At 43.8% G+C, this 17,675-nt stretch overlaps 1 protein-coding gene across 1 annotated transcript in view; it reads right to left on the reverse strand.

The window, feature by feature from the left end:
- The window catches only part of LOC117717924 (interferon-induced GTP-binding protein Mx1-like), a 28,422-nt gene extending 26,534 nt beyond the window's left edge, over nt 1-1,888 (reverse strand). The window contains exon 1 of the mRNA XM_076943221.1: nt 1,796-1,888. The gene's annotated coding sequence lies outside the window, so the exon portion shown is untranslated. The remainder of the gene's footprint in view (nt 1-1,795) is intronic.
- Between the last annotated feature and the right edge of the window lie 15,787 nt (nt 1,889-17,675).

The raw sequence follows: 17,675 nt of genomic DNA on the forward strand, positions 1-17,675 counted from the left end.
TACCAGGACAGCCAGGACTATACAGAGAAACCCTGCCTCAAAAAAACAAAACAAAAAAAAAGTCATAAAAAAAGAAATTTCCTTCAGACACAGCTCTTACCTCCCATGCCTTTGAAATGCCTCCTATTTCCAGAAGATCTCAGACTCTAGAATGAAGACTCCCTTGACCCTCATCTGTTGTCCCATGGCTGCTTTAGTTGGTCCTATGACACCATCAGGTCCCCAGGGCTTGTGTTCCCATGACAAAGGGTTACATGTGACCAATCTACACAAATAATGCATGCCATTCGTCATAGCTATGCATGTCAGCACTATTTAAGGACTCCAGTACTCGGCTCAATTTCCCATTGCCTGCCTTGACTTATCCTTCTGGAAGGTAGCCCCATTTTGACTTCCCAGTCTTTTACATCATGATCCCATGGCTATTATTCTGATTCTCCCTGTTATATTTTGATGTTTTTATACAGAAAAAAATATAGGTGTTAGGGAGATGTCTCAATACCAAAAGTTCACAGGATGCAAGTAAGCATGAGGGTCTGAGTCTGAACCCAGAATCCAACTGCAAAAACCAAGTGCAATTGAAATGCACTTTTAACAGAGGTTGACCTTAAGTCTGCACATGTATCTGAACCATAGATTTGTGATGCACAGTTGTTTTGTGATATCACTGGCTTTGCCATCTTGTTTGTTTTTATTTCTCTGCTATGTATGCACTGGGTTCTATCTGCAAACTACAAGTGTGTGCAACTCTGCGGAGTCACCTTTGAGACTTGATGGATCCCAGAGGCAAAGAAATCTCAGGGGTCATACTTACTTTCACCCACTCAGTGCCCAGGGAAGCCAGCTGCATTTTGTCAGTCTAAAGTGAGCTTATCTGTCCACCTATATCTTGTTCCAGTCAAGGGGAAGAGGCCCTGGCTCCAGCACTACCCCATACAATGGTCCTCTTGTGCCATATACCATTTATTCTGGACAAAGCTACCCCTGGCAGGGCTCCCCTGTTGGGGATATATCCTCAGCCCAGTGGAAACAGGAACAGCATGGGCATAGAATCCAGCTCCTTTCAGTGTCAGAACCCCTAACCACCCACTACCATGCCTGCCCAGAACAACTCTAAGATGCTAAGAGTGGGAGCCTTCCCAGGCCCATCAGGGTGTTCAAGTGGCCACAGAGAGACTCAAGAGCCCTTTCCTCTCCAGGGTTCCTGCCCTCCATGTCCCCTGCAGTTGAGCCTTTGAGAATGAAAGGTCTAAGGAACACCTGCACTCTGAGCAGAGGTAGGGCTTCAGACTACCCAGAGCTTGTCCTGTCTAGGGACCGGGAAGAACCTGGACAGATGCATTTCTCCACACAGATCCTCTGTCAGCCTTTCCAGCAGGGTCCCCAAAGCAGGCTCCAATCTGCACTTCAAAGCTTGCCCCTGGGTCACCTGGTTTCCCCCAACCCTTAACAAGAGACCTGCAATCTGATTTCTCATGGACTCTTAACCCAGGCAGCAGGGGATCTGGAACTTCTCATCTAGGCCTTAGCCCCAGACCCTGGAGGCCCTGGGACCCCCACCATCTCCTGCTGCCTCCTAGCAGAGATAATTGCAGTTTGGGGAGTATTTCACACTGCCCCCAGAATCAGCAGCTGGGTAGGGCACTGTGTCTAGTCCAGAAGCTCCACCTGTGTTGTCACTGACCCCTTATTTTAATAACACCAAGAAATGTCCCACAGTGCCCCCCCCCCAGGATCCACAACGAACTCAGAGGCATCTTTGCCCTGAGCTTCGGGTTGTCCCCTAGATACTCACCAGTCTCCTGCTTAATGACAGAGAGCTTGGCTTTCTGGGCTCCAGTGTCTTTAAACAGTGCTGGCTCCACCCCTTCCCAGGGAGAACTGAAACTGAGAGAGATTGCCTGAACTCACTGCCTTCCCACCACCACCACACCACACACAAACTATCACTGTCCCCATTATTGTAACTGCACTAACAAATGCCCTGCAGTGCTCACCAGTGTCTACAAAGAACCATTAGAAGATATTCTCTGTCCCTGCACAGAATCCTGTGCAATACTCACCAATCCTGACTTGGAGATGCAGTGTGCAGCTGACAGAACTCAGACCTCATTTAAAATGCTGGCTCCACCTTTTCTGTAGAAGAATTGAAACTTAGTAAAAAGGCCTGAGCTTGCTGCCCACCCCCACCCCCAGCACACACAAACTGAGCTCAGAAATGAAACTCACTCTCAGGGGACCTTGGCTTGGTCCTGAGGTTCAGAAATTGATATTGTAGGCTCGCTCAGGCCACCAAGGCATGCTATATGGACACCAGTTCAGATGGATGCTTGCTTTCTGTCAGGACCCTCCCAGCACTAGGGAGGGTCCGAGACAAACCATACCAGGAATCACTGAAGGATCTTGCCAGCCCCTCTGGGTCCCTTATGACTGTAGGTTTAGAGGTCTGAGCACACTGCTGCTGCAGGGCTGGTAAGGGAAACAGGTGCCTTCAGGGATCTGCTGCACCTTGCCCTGCTCTGCAGAGGAGAGCCCTGCTCTGCAGAGAACATCCCTCAGCTCAGGGAAGTGTCTGTCCACCTCAGAGCTCTTGGACTGGTTTGCTGCAGGCCTTTCCCTGGGCTGCCTGTCCTGGGAACTGACAGGACAGACACCAAGCTCCCCTTGTGGCCCTTTCACAGGGTCTTGACCTCTGCCCTAAGGCTGTCTGTGCCCAATGCTGTGTCCATGCTGCTGGCTCTTGAGAGTGGAACTAAGCATGGTTTCTGTGGCTCAAGAAGGCATGGAAACTGGAGAAGGCAGATTCCGTGAGCTCACACCTCTCTCAGTACTGTGCTATAGTTTTGAAGGGACTTCACCTCCTTCCTCTTCTCCTCCCCCTCCCTCTTTTGCATTTCCCAGTCATCTCAGACTCTGGTTTCAGTTTCATTTCTCTTTGGCTCTTAGAAACTCAATTCAGTCTTATGATCAGAAAGAGAACATCCAGAGCACTGGTTCCTTCCAGTCTAGGCCTGAGTACTGAGCAGATCCCAGGTGACAGTTCTGCCCCCGATCTCTAAGAACCCAGAGGAAGCAGCCTCCCAGATGCTCTAACCCTGGTATTATCTTAGGTAAGCAGACAACAACCCCCACCCCTAACAGGGAGTAACTGGGACCAACTAGGACCCAGGAAGTCACTCCTGGCCAAGAGCACTGAGCAGACTTTGGGCCCCAGCTCTTACCCCAGTAGTAACACCCACCCCACACAGTTCTGATACAACCAAGATAATAAGAAAGACAGGCTTTCTTATTATCAGTCAGAAACAGGGCAGGTAGCACTAAGGAGATCCAGATGGCAAAAGGCAAGCACAAAAATATAAGCATCAATACAATCCAGGGTACTTGGCATCATTAGAACCTAGTTCTCCCATACTAGAAAGTCCTGAATTCCCCATATCACTAGCAAAGCAAGATTCAAATTTAAAATCACTTCTAATGATGATGAAAGAGGACTTTAAGAAGGGCATAAATAACACTCTTATAGAATTTGAGAACACAGGTAGACAGATAGAAGCCCTTAAAGTGGAAACACAAAAATCCCTTAAAGAATTACAAGAGAACACAACCAAACAGGTGAAGGAATTGAACAAAACCATCCAGGACATAAAAATGGAAGTAGAAACAATCAAGAAATCACAAAGGGAGACTACCCTGGAGATAGAAAACCTAGTAAAGAAATCAGGAGTCATAGACACAAACATCACCAACAGAATACAAGAGATAGAAGAGAGAATCTCAGGTGCAGAAGATACCATAGAAAATATCAACACAACTGTCAAAGAAAATGCAAAATGCAAAAAGTTCTTAACACAAAATATCCAGGAAATCCAGGACACAATGAGAAGACCAAACCTAAGGATAATAGGTATCGATGAGAGTGAAGATCCCCAACTTAAAGGGCCAATAAATATCTTCAACAAAATTATAGAAGAAAACTTCCCTAATCTAAAGTACGAGAAGCCCATAAACATACAAGAAGCCTATAGAATGCCAAATAGACTAGACCACAAAAGAAATACCTCCTGTCACATAATAATCAAAACACCATGTGCACAAAACAAAGAAAGAATATTAAATGCAGTAAGGGAGAACAGCCAAGTAACATACAAAGGCAGACCTATCAGAATTACACCATACTTCTCACCAGATACTATAAAAGCTAGAAGATGCTGGACAGATGTCATACAGACCCTAAGAGAACACAAATGCCAGCCCAGGCTACTATACCCAGCAAAAGTCTCAATTACCAATAGATAGAGAAACCAAGATATTACATGACAAAACCAAATTTACACAATATCATTCCACAAACCCAGCATTACAAAGGATAATAGCAGGAAAGCTCCAATACAAGGAGGAAAATTATTCCCTAGAAAGAGCAAGAAAGTAATCCTCTTTCAACAAATCCAAAAGAAGATAGCTGCACAAAGATAATTCCACCTCTAATAACAAAAATAACAGGAAGCAATAATCACTGTTCCTAGGCAACAGTCCAGACTACATTACATGGATAGCTGGTTTTCAAAACATCAGAAATCCTTAGAATTGACATGACAAACATTTCAGTATTAATGTTCATTTTCACTAGAGACCTGTCTGCTCCGGACAGCTTCCTATATTGAATTCTAAGAAGAAATTGAGCATCCTTGGAGTTACTCCAGTTGTGGTGAGACAGCCACTAGGCAAGAATTGCCACTTTCCTTCTACAGACAAATTACTGTTCAGAAAAGGACACACTTGCAGAATAGTTGACTGATTATATCTGCCTAGACAGAGTAATCAGCCCTTAATAATTCTGCAGCACTAAGGTCTGTCAGATGATCCTGGGCCAGAAGGCAGAAGAACAGATGCTCCAACGTTTTGAAGTAGAGTGAGTGTCCAGGTGTTCAGAGGTCTCTATAAATTGGCTAAGTTTTAGAAACTATTATTTGTGCTTCCAACAATTAATGTTAACTCAGTCATTCTGGATTTCTGATGGAGTTGAAAACATATAGCTATTGACCTTAAGAGAAAAGATTTGAGTGGATGGTCGTCAGCTGACATTCATCCTAAAGCCAGGTTCAGAACTAAATGTTTTAGTTAGAATAGATGACAGAGGAGCTGGTTAGTCAACAAAAGGATGGACTGGGTATTAGGACTATCCTGTACCTCACTGGTACAAATTGGCATAATTATGCTCTAATTGTATTTTGAGAGAAAAGTTTCATTTTAACAGGAAGGGTGATGTGTAGGAGAAGCTAAGGTAGGAGGAGTACTGAGAGCAAGAAAAGGAGTAAGAAGAGGAGGAGAAGAAGGATAGGAGAAGCTAGGTGATGAAAGAGAGAAAGAGGGGGGAGACAGGGAGGCAGATATTCATGTATCTCCACCAGTCAAAGATAGTTGTTATATCTAGGTCAGTCAGTGGGTTACACCTCTGATTGAACAATTCCAAACTTATAAAGCCTATGATTAACATTATTTAAAAAAAATGTATAAATGCAAAAAGGAAAAGGGGGCATGTGATAGGGGTTTTCTAAGGGGGGTGGGGGGGAATGGGGATAGGGGATGCCATCTGAAGTGTAAATAAAATATCTAATAAAAAATATAAAAAAAATCACTGTTCCTTAATATCTCTTAACATTAATGGACTCAGTTCCCCAATAAAAAGACAGGCTAATTGACTGGACATGTAAACAGGACCCAGCATTTTGCTGCATACAGGAAACACACCTCAGTGACAAAGACAGACTCTACCTTAGAGTAAAAGTCTGGAAAACAGTTTTTCAAGCAAATGGTCCTAAGAAACAAGCTGGAGTAGCCATTCTAAAATCTCCAGCCCAAGAACACAAAGAGAGGGACTCATAGCTCCATCTGTATAGGTAGTTGAGAGTGGCCTTGCCAGGCATCAGTGGAAGTGGACAGCCTAGGTACCTGAAAGTTTGGATTCCCTAGTGTTAGGGAATTGCAAGAGTGGGGAGGTGGGAATGAGAGGATGGTGGGAGCACACCCTCATAGTAATTGGAGGAGGGGATATGGGATAAGGGGTTAGGCATCAGTGGAAGTAGAGGGCCTTGGTGCCTGAAAGTTTGGATTCCCTAGTGTTGGGGAACTTGAGAACAGAGAGGTGAAAATGGGAGGATGGTGGTAGTACACCCTCATAGAAACTTCCAGAATTACATGGGTTAGACATGACAGAGGCAGGCTGCCAGAAGACTAGATTCCAGAATTCAAACAAAAAATTATCTTGATACTAAAATTTGTTTTGATAATTGTATATTGCAAAATACACAGCCTTGGTGTATCTACTCACCAAGTGAGCTGAGCAGACCTGCTCAAACCTCTGATGTCCTAGAATTCACTGTATGCAGTGATGACACAGACATCAAAGGCTTATCAATTTACTCTTCTCCCTGCCCCTCTTCTAATATCTCAATGCCCATAATCAGCTTGAAGAAGTTAATGAAGAGTAGGTGACCCTATTCCCTGGGCTTGGGGACTGAGGTGGTTAATATTGGGCTGTCTTTCTAGGGAAAAGTAGTGGTTTTGTTGGAACAGGGAGGATTAGCTAGGATTTATTGCATAGCCATAACCTATTGGTAGAAATATGTATAATTCTTTTTTTTCTCTTTTCTTTTTTTTTATTAGATATTTTATTTACACTTGAGATGCCATCCCCTTTCCCCATTCCCCCCCACCCCCCTTAGAAAACCCCTATCACATGCCCCCTTTTCCTTTTTGCATTTATACATTTTTTTTAAATAATGTTAATCATAAGCGTTATAAGTTTGGAATTGTTCAATCAGAGGTGTAACCCACTGACTGACCTAGATATAACAACTATCTTTGACTGGTGGAGATACATGAATATCTGCCTCCCTGTCTCCCCCCTCTTTCTCTCTTTCATCACCTAGCTTCTCCTATCCTTCTTCTCCTCCTCTTCTTACTCCTTTTCTTGCTCTCAGTACTCCTCCTACCTTAGCTCCTCCTACACATCACCCTTCCTGTTAAAATGAAACTTTTCTCTCAAAATACAATTAGAGCATAATTATGCCAATGTGTACCAGTGAGGTACAAGATAGTCCTAATACCCAGTCCATCATTTTGTTGACTAACCAGCACCTCTGTCATCTATCCTAACTAGAACATTTAGTTCTGAACCTGGCTTTAGGATGAATGTCAGCTGACTACCATCCACTCAAATCTTTTCTCTTATGGTGAATAGCTATAAGTTTTCAACCCCGTCAGAAATCCAGAATGACTGAGTTAACTATAATTGTGGGAAGCACAAAGCATAGCTTCTAAAACTTAGCCAATTTATAGAGACCTCTGAACACCTGAAAAGCCCCTATACTACTGAACGTTGGAGCATCAAATCTTCAGCCTTCTGGCCCAGAATCATCTGACAGACCTTGGTGATGCAGGATTAAGGACTGATTACTCTGTCTAGGCAGATATAATCAGTCGACTATTCTGCATGTGTGTCCTTTTCTGGACAGTAATTTGTCTGTAGATGGAGAGAGGCAATTCTTGCCTAGTGGCTGTTACCACACAACTGGAGTAACTCCAAGGATGCTCAATTTCTTCTTAGAATCCACGACAGGAAGCTGTCAGGAGCAGACAGGTCTCTAATCAATATGAACATTAATATATAAATATTTGTAGCATCAGTTCTATGGACTTCTGATGTTTTGAAAACCAACTATCCATGTAAGGTAACCTGGACTGTTTTCTGTTAACTCCTCTCGGTAATTTCTAAGTAAAATATGGAAAGCACCCTAACAATAAACTCAAAAATATGAATATGCTATAGTCCCTTAACTCATAGGTTAACCATCCCAAATCAGTTAAAAAAGTTAAAAAAAGGGCTAGGTCTAGGCATTGTATTCCTAAATGTGTTATACAGGCACAATGCCCATGAGTGTAGCAATATTCATCTCATTTTTATATTAATAAGAGGCTCATACCAATGAAAACCTTAAATTTGAGATCAAAGTAAATTTTGTACCATTTAAGAATTTATAACTTCATCTTGATAATAAGTATATAGATTTCTACCAGTAGGTTATGGCTATGCAGTAAGTCCTAGCTAATCCCCCCTGTTCCAACAAAACCACTACTTGTCCCTAGAAAGACAGACCATTATTAACCACATTAGTCCCCAAGCTCAGGGAATAGGGGCGCTGACTCTTCTTTAAATTCTTCAAGCTGATTAAGGGCGTTGAGATTTTAGAAGAGGGGTGGGGGGGGAGAGTAAGTTGATAAGCCTCTGATGCTGTGTCTTCACTGAATCCAGATGGAATTCCAGGACATCAGAGGTTTGGGCAGGTCTGCTCAGTTTGCTTGATGAGTAGATACACCAAGGCTGTGTATTCTGCAATATACAATTCTCAGAACAAGTTTTAGTATCAAGAAAAAAGAAAAAAAAAAATTTCCACCCCCAGGGGGCTGACATTTTTTTTTAAAGATGTTGGTTCTGAAGACTTTTTTTTTCCCCACTTCTTAAAATTGGTTGTAATATTTACATTTCAGATTTTATCCCCTTAGCCTACTTCCTCCCACCACCCAGAGACCTATCCCATCCCCCTCCTCATGCTTCTATGAGGCAGTGACCACACCTACCCCCCTCACTCTCCCCTCCCCGCCCTCACATCCCCCCCCCCCACTGTGTGTTCATTTATTCATTTTTCATTCTTTTTTTTTGGGGGGGGGGGGGAACCAAGAAACTCCTTTCCCACCTATGTCTGACAGGGCCATCCTCCCCTACATATACCTCTGGAGTCTTGGGTCCCTCCCTATGTGTTCCCAGGCTGATGGTTTAGACCCTGGGGGGCTCTGGTTGTTTGGTATTGTTGCTTTCCACCTGGGGTCAATAACCCTTTCTGCTCCTTCAGTCCTCTCACTAAGTTCTCCATTGGGAAACCCCTGATCATATCAGTGGTTAATTGTGAACATTGTCCTCTGAGTGTTTTAGTCTTTGGCTGACCTCTAAGGAGACAGCTATATCATGTTCCTCACATTATGCACTTCCAGCCATCCACAACAGTGTTTAGATTAGGTGACTGTACATGGGGTGAATACCCAGGTGGAAAGGTCTCCTGATGGCCCCTCCTTCAGTTTCTGTTCCATGTTTTGTTTCCCTATTTGCTCCCTTGAGCATTTTTATTTCTCGTTCTAAGTAGAACTGAGGCATCCCCTCTTGGTCTTCCTTCTTCATGAGCTTCATGTGGTCTGTGGGTTGAGTCTTCGATAATCCAAGCTTTTGGGCTAACATCCGTGGAGATATGTTTGTGTAACTCTCTTCTTTTGGGGTTTTTGGAAGATTACTTTCTTGCTTTTTCTAGGTTGTAGTTTCCCTCCTTGTGTTGGAGTTTTCCACCAATTATTCTTTGAAGTGCTGTATTTGTGTTGAGATACTGTGTAAATTTGGATTTGTCATGGAATATTTTGGTTTCTCCATCAATAATGATTGACAGTTTTGCTGGGTATAGTAGTCTGGGCTGGCATTTGTGTTCTCTTAGGGTCTGTATGATATCGGTCCAGGATCTTCTGGCTTTTATGGTCTCTGGTGAGAAGTCTGGTGTAATTCTTATAGGTCTGCCTTTATATGTTACTTTGCCTTTTTCCCTTACTGCTTTTAGTATTTTTTCTTTGTTTTGTACATTTGATGTTTTGACTATTATATGGCGGGAAGTATTTCTTTTCTGGTCTAAACTATTTGGAGTTCTGTAAGCTTCTTGTATATTTATGGACATCTCTTTCTTTAGGTTAGGGAAGTTTTCCTCTATAATTTTGTTGAGGATATTTACTGGTCCTTTTAGTTGGGAGTCTTCCCCCTCATCTATACCTATTATCCTTAGGTTTGGCCTTCTCATTGTGTCTTGGATTTCTTGTATATTTTGGGTTAGTAGCTTTTTGTATTTTGCATTTTCTTTGACAGTTGTGTCAATGTTTTCCATGGTATCTTCTGCACATGAGATTCTCTCTTCCATCTCTTGTATTCTGTTGGTGATACTTGTGTCTATGACTCCTGATCGTTTTTTTTAGGTTTTCTATCTCCAGGGTATTGTCCCTTTGTGATTTCTTTATTGTTTCTACTTCCATTTTTAGATCCTGCATGGTTCTGTTTAATTCCTTTTCCCGTTTGGTTGCATTTTCTTGCAATTCCTTAAGGGATTTTTGTGTTTCCTCTTTAAGGGTTTCTATCTGTCTACCAGTGCTCTCCTTAAGTTCTTTGAGAGTGTTATTTATGTCTTTCTTAAAGCCCTCTATCATCATCATAAGAAGTGATTTTAATTCTGATTCCTGCTTTTCTGGTGTGATGGGGTGTTCAGGGCTTGCTCTGATGGGGAAGCTGGGTTCTGATGATGCCATGTAACTTTGGTTTCTGTTGCTTACATTCTTGCTCTTGCCTTTTGCCATCTGGTTAACTCTAGTGCTGCCTGTACTTGCTGTCTTTGACTGAAGCCTGTCTTTCTAGTTATCTAGCTTGTGTCTGATCTCCTAGGGGTCCAGATGTCTCTGTGATCTTTTCCAGCTGCACTGATTATAGTGGTACCTCTAGGATGCCTCAGGATATGGTGCCTCCAAGGTAGTAGTCCAGCTACTACAGTCTGCTGTTCTGGGTGCAGTGTCTCCTCTAGAATATCTCAGGATACGTTGTCTGAAGCTCTGAGTTCATTTGTTCCTCTGTGGATCTGGATTGAGTGGAACTTCCAGTATGTCTCAGGTGGAATCCGGGGTCCACACAACAGCAGACCTGGCAGAGGTCTGATCCAGGCCTCAGATCTGAGAACTAGTTTCTAAGACACTGTCCAAGTTAGAGCGCCTGGGATCCCTGCTTCCTCTGGGTTCTTGGAGGTTGGGGGCAGAGCTGCCACCCAAGGTCTGCTCAGTGCTCTGGCCCAGACCGGAAGGAACCAGTGTTCCAGGCCGGGAGTGACTTCCTGGGTCCTTTTGGTTCCCAGTTACTCCCTGTTTAGGGCGGGCCCTGCTGTCTGCTTACCTAAGATACTGCCTGAGTTCGAGCACCTGGAATCCCTGCTTCCTCTGGGTTCTTGGAGGTTGGGGGCCTGTATAATTCTTTTTAAGATGAAGTTATAATTTCTTAAATGGTACAAAATTTACTTTGATTTCAAATTTAAGGTTTTCATTGGTACGCACTTCTTATTAATATAAAAGTGAGATTAATATTGTTACTCTCATAGACATTGTGCCTATATAACAAATTTAGGAATACAAGGCTTAGACCCAGTCCTTCTTTAACTTTTTAAACTGATCTGAGATGGTTAGCCTGTGAGTTAAGGGCCTATAGCAAATTAATGGCTCCGAGTTTATTATTAGGATGTTTTCTATATTTTATTTAGAAATAGCTGAGAGGAGTTAACAGACAACAGTCCAGATTGCCTTACATGGATAGTTGGATTTCAAAAAGTCAGAAGTCCACAGAATTGACATTACAAACATTTCTGTATTAATGTTCATTTTGATTAGAGACCTGTCTGCTCCTGACAGCTTCCTGTCTTGGATTCTAAGAAGAAATTGAGCATCTTTGGAGTTACTCCAGTTGTGGTGAGACAGCCACTAGGCAAAAATTGCCTCTTTTCATCTACAGACAAATTACTGTTTAGAAAATGACACATTTACAGTATAGTGGACTGATTATATCTGCCAAGACAGAATAATCAGCCCTTAATAATTCTGCATCACTAGGTCTGTCAGATGATCCTGGGCCAGAAGGCTGAAGATCAAATGCTCCAACGTTCTGTAGTATAGGGACTATCCAGGTGCTCAGCAGTCTCTATAATTTGGCTAAGTTTTAGAAGCTATGCTTTGTGCTTCCCATAATTTCAGTTAACTCAGTCATTCTGGATTTCTGACAGGGTTGAAGACTTATATTCTCATAGCCAATCCCTGCTATTTACTTTGAGAGAAAAGATTTGAGAGGATGGTTTTCAGCTGATATTCATTCTAAAGCCAAGGAAAAAAGCCAGGTTTAGAATTAAGTCTTTTAGTTTGGAGGGAAAACAGAGGTTCTGTTTAGTCAACAAAATGGTGGACTGGGCATTAGGTCTATCTTGTATCTTACTGACACAAATTGGTATAGTTATGCTCTAATTGTATTCTAAGAGAAAAAAAATTTTAACAGGAAGGGTGATATGTAGGAGGAGCTAAGGTGGGAGGAGTAAGGAGAGGAAGATAAGGAGTAAGGAGAGGAGGAGAAGGAGAGGAAGAGCTAGGTGACAAGAGGCGGGGGACATGGAGGTGGATGTTTGAGTGTCCCCGCCAATCAAAGATAGTTGATATATCTAGGTTGGGTATTGGGTTACACTTCTGATTGATATTGAGCATTACCAAACTTATAAAGCCTTTGATTAACATTAAAAAATAGTATAAAAGCAAAAAGGAGAAGTGGGGATGGGATAGGGGTTTTCTAGGGAGGGGAAACGGGGAAAGGGGATGGCATCTGAAATGTAAATAAAATATCCAATAAAGATTTTCACAAAAAATTAAATAAAATAAAATAAAAAAGAAAGAAAGATAACATCCGTGCAGGCCAAAGGAAGAGTCAGAGAAATAGATCTAGGATCAGAGGATGGTAGCTTAGAAAGGTAGCAATGCCTGGAGTGGGAGTGGGGGGCAGATGAGTGACCAGAGAGCAATTCGGGAGGAGGCTCTTGTAGGGATGTCAAGAAAAAGGGACCCTGGGTATAGGGGAAAGAACTGGGCTGGAATGGAATCAGTGGGCAGTGGGCTTAGGGTTGACAGAGTGAGGACCTTGCACTCTGGCTGACATGCAACAGAAGCCTGCAAGCTGTTTTACTGATGCCTAGGCTGAAAGAACTGCAGAGTATCCTCAGTCTTGACCTCAGAAGCTCAGTCTTAGTCTTTGCTGAGATGCCACAGTAGTGGCAGAATGCTGCAAGCATGCTGACCTATACTCCAACTCCAAGGTAAGAGACCAGGATATACAGGCCACAGAGAAAAGATGGTTCTCAAGCCCTGGCTACTGGTATCACCAGGAGGTAGGCTTGAGTTTTGGTTCTAAGATTCAGTAGAGATGCATCTATGTCTTAGAAACTGTTCCTCTAAGCTTACATCTGGTAGAGAGTGGTGCCCACTCTGGCCAGTCTGCTCTGTCTTCAGAGCTCCTAACCTGTTTTTCCTTCCTTTCTTTCTGCTTCTCCTATGTGGACCATTCTGTTGCCCGTGTCTGGGATGCTGCATCTGAAAGCAGGTGCTTCTTCAGTCCCCTGCACAACCAGAACCACCACCTGTCCTACTTTCCTTCCAACATGAGGTCTCAGGTGCTTAAAAGGGATTCTGGGAGTCAGTAAAGGCGCTTGCTACCAGCCCTGCCAACCTAAGTATGGTCCCTGAGACCACATGGTGGAATGACAAAGCAGTCTCCCAAGTCTTCTCTCACATATGTGCCATGTCCATCCCTAGACACAGGACAAAAAGGATTCTTAAGCTGGTGGCTGCCAAGTAAACAAGAGACTTGAAAACAGCACCAGGTAGGTGTAGTAAAGGTGAATTAAGATGCCCATCCTTCAATTTCTCCTCCTCCTCCTTGGGTCAGGGTCTCACAGTATAGCTCAGGCTGGCCTGGAATTTACAATGTAGTCCAGGCTGGCCTCAAACTCACTGCAGTCTTCCCATCTCAGCTTCCTAGTTAGCTCACTCTCTGCCTCATGATCATGGATGAAGCCATGAGCTCTTAACTGTTCCTTTATTCTGCCATCATGGCCCAAAACCATAAGCCAAATTAAACACTTTCTTTTATATGTTGCCTTGGTGTGTTGTCACAGCAGCAGAAAAGTAGCCAAGATACTAGCTAAGAATATGTCACAGGCTGGGAACTGAATCTTTGTTGGGAGCCAACTCCTAGCAGAAAGCGGCTATCACCTTTGCAGCCATCTCAGGCCATATACCCTGACAAGGGACTTGCTTTCAACAGCCCATAACAGCTGAGCACACTCTGATAAACATCTTGTTTTTCCCACATATCTTATTTGCTGTTTTGTGCCCCCAGCCTGCAAGGCACATGGTATCCATGCCTGCAAGGCACACGGAGCACGTGGTATCCACCAGTATCCACGCCTGCAAGATGCACGTGGTATCCACACTTACAAGGCACGTGGCAAAGCATATAAATATCCCAGATTTCCTTTCAATAAAAGAGACTTGAGACTTGATCAGAACCTCTGTCTTGTCTCCATTCTTCACGTCTCTTCCCCTCCATCCCCACTCTCTCTCTTGTTAGACCCTGACCCGTGGACCAGAGCAGCATCTCGGGCCAGGATGCAGTGGCCCCCAAGTGTCCTGTGCAGGTCTCAACATAGTGGCCCCCAAACATGGGACAGCCTGGAGCAGTGCAGTGTGGGTCAGGACAAATCTCCAGCTCTCTCTACCTGCATTGGGCTATGCAGACTACAAAAGTACATGGTTCCCTGCAACCAGGAACTGCCAAGGTGAAGAAAACACAAACCTTCAGAAAGGGAAATCAATGTGAGGTTCTCTATAGCAGCAGCCATCTTTAAAGCCATCTGTCCCTTGGGCAGATCCACAGCTGGCTGCCAAACAATCCCAGCAATGTACATCAATGGGGTCATGGACCCACCTCAACTCTCTGTCATCTTCATTTCCTTGAATTCTAGTGTCATATGCACAGTGCCTCTTGACATCTGCATGTCAGCAGATGGTAAACACTAAGGTGGAAACTTAAGGGTTTTTTGGAAAGTCAGTTGTGTTGGATGGTGTTTTGCTGTGGCAAACACATGAAGTAAAGACTAAGGCAGACTCGTGAAGGAACGTTTTGCTGAAGCAGACACAGGAGAGAAAATGTTCTGCTAAAAGCAAGCACATGGAAGAACACGTGATGAGGGATTCATTGCCAACAACATGCAAGTATTGGTCTGCCTTACATTGTGTTTGTCAGGACTCTGTGGACTTGGGCTGATTGGATGCATGTGCTGATGCAAGCCATGCTGAGGCAAAGCATGTGGAGGACTCCTGGATGTTTGGAGGGTATAAATAGGACTTGACAAAGTGACGGAGACAGAGCTAGGCTTGCTTATAGAGCTAGCTGTGCAATGAATGCTTATGGGTCTCTCTTCACTAATCTTTGCTTCCCTGAGAAAGACACAGTGGAGAACTTCTCCTGGAGTCCCTCCTGGTCCCTCCTGCTGACTCAGTCAAGGCTGAGGCCTGGGTGTCTCTGCTACATAGTGCCACTGCTGCCGATTTGTGTTTGCTATCCTGTCTCTATCAAACCGGACAGTTGGTGTATCCGTGAAGTGTTTTCAGGTGCATTGAGCTACCACTGCCTGCTAACCTGTGAACTGAACTGCCAATTTCCAGACAACACCATGGAAGTTGCTCCAAGGAACCTTGGTCCACTTCCCCGTATCCTTTCTTTCTCACTACCTCTAATGGGTGGTGGATTAGAGGGTGAATTAGAAGGGAGGTTAAACTGTTTAAGAACAATCATTAAAAATAAGGTTTGAAAAATTAAAGTTACAAAACACAAAACTTCTTGTGCCTGTGCCTTAGTTTTGCATGGAGGAGTGTGTGTGTGTGTGTGTGTGTGTGTGTGTCTGTGTGTGTCTGTGTGTGTGTCTGTGTGTGTGTGTCTGTGTGTGTCTGTGTGTGTATGTGTGTGTCTGTGTCTGTGTGTGTGTATTTCCCTCATCATTCAAAAATGTTGAGCACTCGGCTCTAAATGAGACATCTCTATCACATCTTTCCACGAGTCTCAGCAATTGTCTTGGAAGAAGTGACAGAAAGGCTGTAAGAGACAGAGGTACTAGAGGATTGCAAGGAGACAGTGTTTTCTGGACATGATAAGGCCATTGTAGTCGCAGTGCATAGCAGCAGTGGCTATGTGCACAAGATCAAGCCAGCCAAAATCCAACACAAATAAGGAAGGGGCTCATTAAGTCCCATCCTTAGCTGAGGAGCATTTAGCAGTTGATGGTTGCTAAGAAGGGAGGATCGGTTTTCTTCAGGGTTTGCAGCCCTAAGAGGCTATCCATGTTCCAGTAGATGGACCTACACCCATGCACATAGAGGCAGCACTAAATGAAACTTAGTAGATTTTTTTTAAATGAAGTTGGGAGGGGTAGGAACTGTGTCACATGGACTCTTACACAGCCATGCTGGACCCAGGACCCCAGGAGTTTCCATCCCAGAGGGTCATATCAGAGCAGAATTTAATTGAAAATCAAATTCTAGGTGAGAGAGTCCTCAGAACTAGGGGCCATTAAAAAGCCTCCTCTTGTGTGAACCACTGTAGCCAGAACCTTAAAATGATGAACAGTCACAGGTTAAAGTTATATGGTCTGTCTCCTGCTCAGTATGTTATAAAAATGGACCTTGCCTCAAGAGCATAGGGAGTTACAGTAGTCCAGCTGGCTCCTCCTGGTCTGCTTCTCCTGAGCACGTGGAGGATAGGACCAGCGGTGCTTTCTTTCCATCTTCCACTTTGCCTCTGTGTAGTAAACGAATACTTTCACTAACAAACACTAAGAAGAATGAACCCCCAGGCTCTGGCTGCAGCAACAAAGCTATCATAAATATGTCTGTCCTGGGTAGACCCCCAGGGAGAGTTCAGCAGCCTCTGGGGCTCTGTCCCAATGTGCTGAGTGACCAGATGTGCAGGGCTGCTGCCCACCTGCCCGGCTCTTCCCAGACCCAATTGTTCATCATTATTATCCATAGCAGCATTGTGTATTTGTGTAAACACTTTTATTTTGAGGTGGTCTTCTTGTGTACACTTGGCTAGCCTTGAACTCACAGCAATCCTCCTGCCTCTGTTTCTCAAGTACTGGAATTACAGGTGTGCATTTCAGTGCACAGCTATAAACACTATTTTTAAGCTGTTTCAGACTCAGAAAAATGTAGCAGAAAGTACAGAACTGAATAAGCTATTTCTTCATCCAAGTGCCCATTCCTATGTCCTCAGCAGAGAACCCTTTATCCCAGTGGTAAACCTATAATAGCACACTGTCACCTAGTGGTCACAATTGACATTTCTACATCATAGTCTGTTCTCAGCTTTGAACAAATATACAGTGACAAGAACCATCATTATAGTGGACACCCTCAAGCCCCAGGACAAGGTCCACCATAGTAGTATTACTCAGAGAGCCATCACATACCAAAAACCTAGGGCTCTGGTGCTGTCTCCCTGCTCCCACCCTTGGTGATCCTTAAAATCTCTTCTGTCCCACAAACTGTGGCTTTTTTTCAGGAATGTTACATAATTCACTCAGCAACTTTGTGGTAACCACACCTGTATGGACTTTCTAGCAGTTTCTGCCTGACCTTGCTTCCCAGAGTTGACTCAGAGCTCAGGACAATCAGAGGCTAATGGCTGGGGCCCCACAGGTGAGAATAACCCTTTGCCTAGAATTCTCTAGATAAAGCAAATTTTGCCTTTGAGGAAGGACATATTACATAAGAACCTGCTTTTCTGTCACTGTGGAAAAAAACATGAGCTGATCAGCTTACAGAACTGTTGAGGTTTTGTCTTTTATTGTCTACTACAATGCTAAGTGAGGGCCCCCAAGACCTACCCTGCCCCCAAGTTAATTACAATTGTGAATAAAGATGCCAACAGCTAATAGTTGGACAGAAGAGATAGAGGTAGGGTTGAG

Source organism: Arvicanthis niloticus, chromosome 12 (assembly GCF_011762505.2).
Source record: "Arvicanthis niloticus isolate mArvNil1 chromosome 12, mArvNil1.pat.X, whole genome shotgun sequence".
NCBI classification, from domain to species: Eukaryota; Metazoa; Chordata; class Mammalia; order Rodentia; family Muridae; genus Arvicanthis; species Arvicanthis niloticus.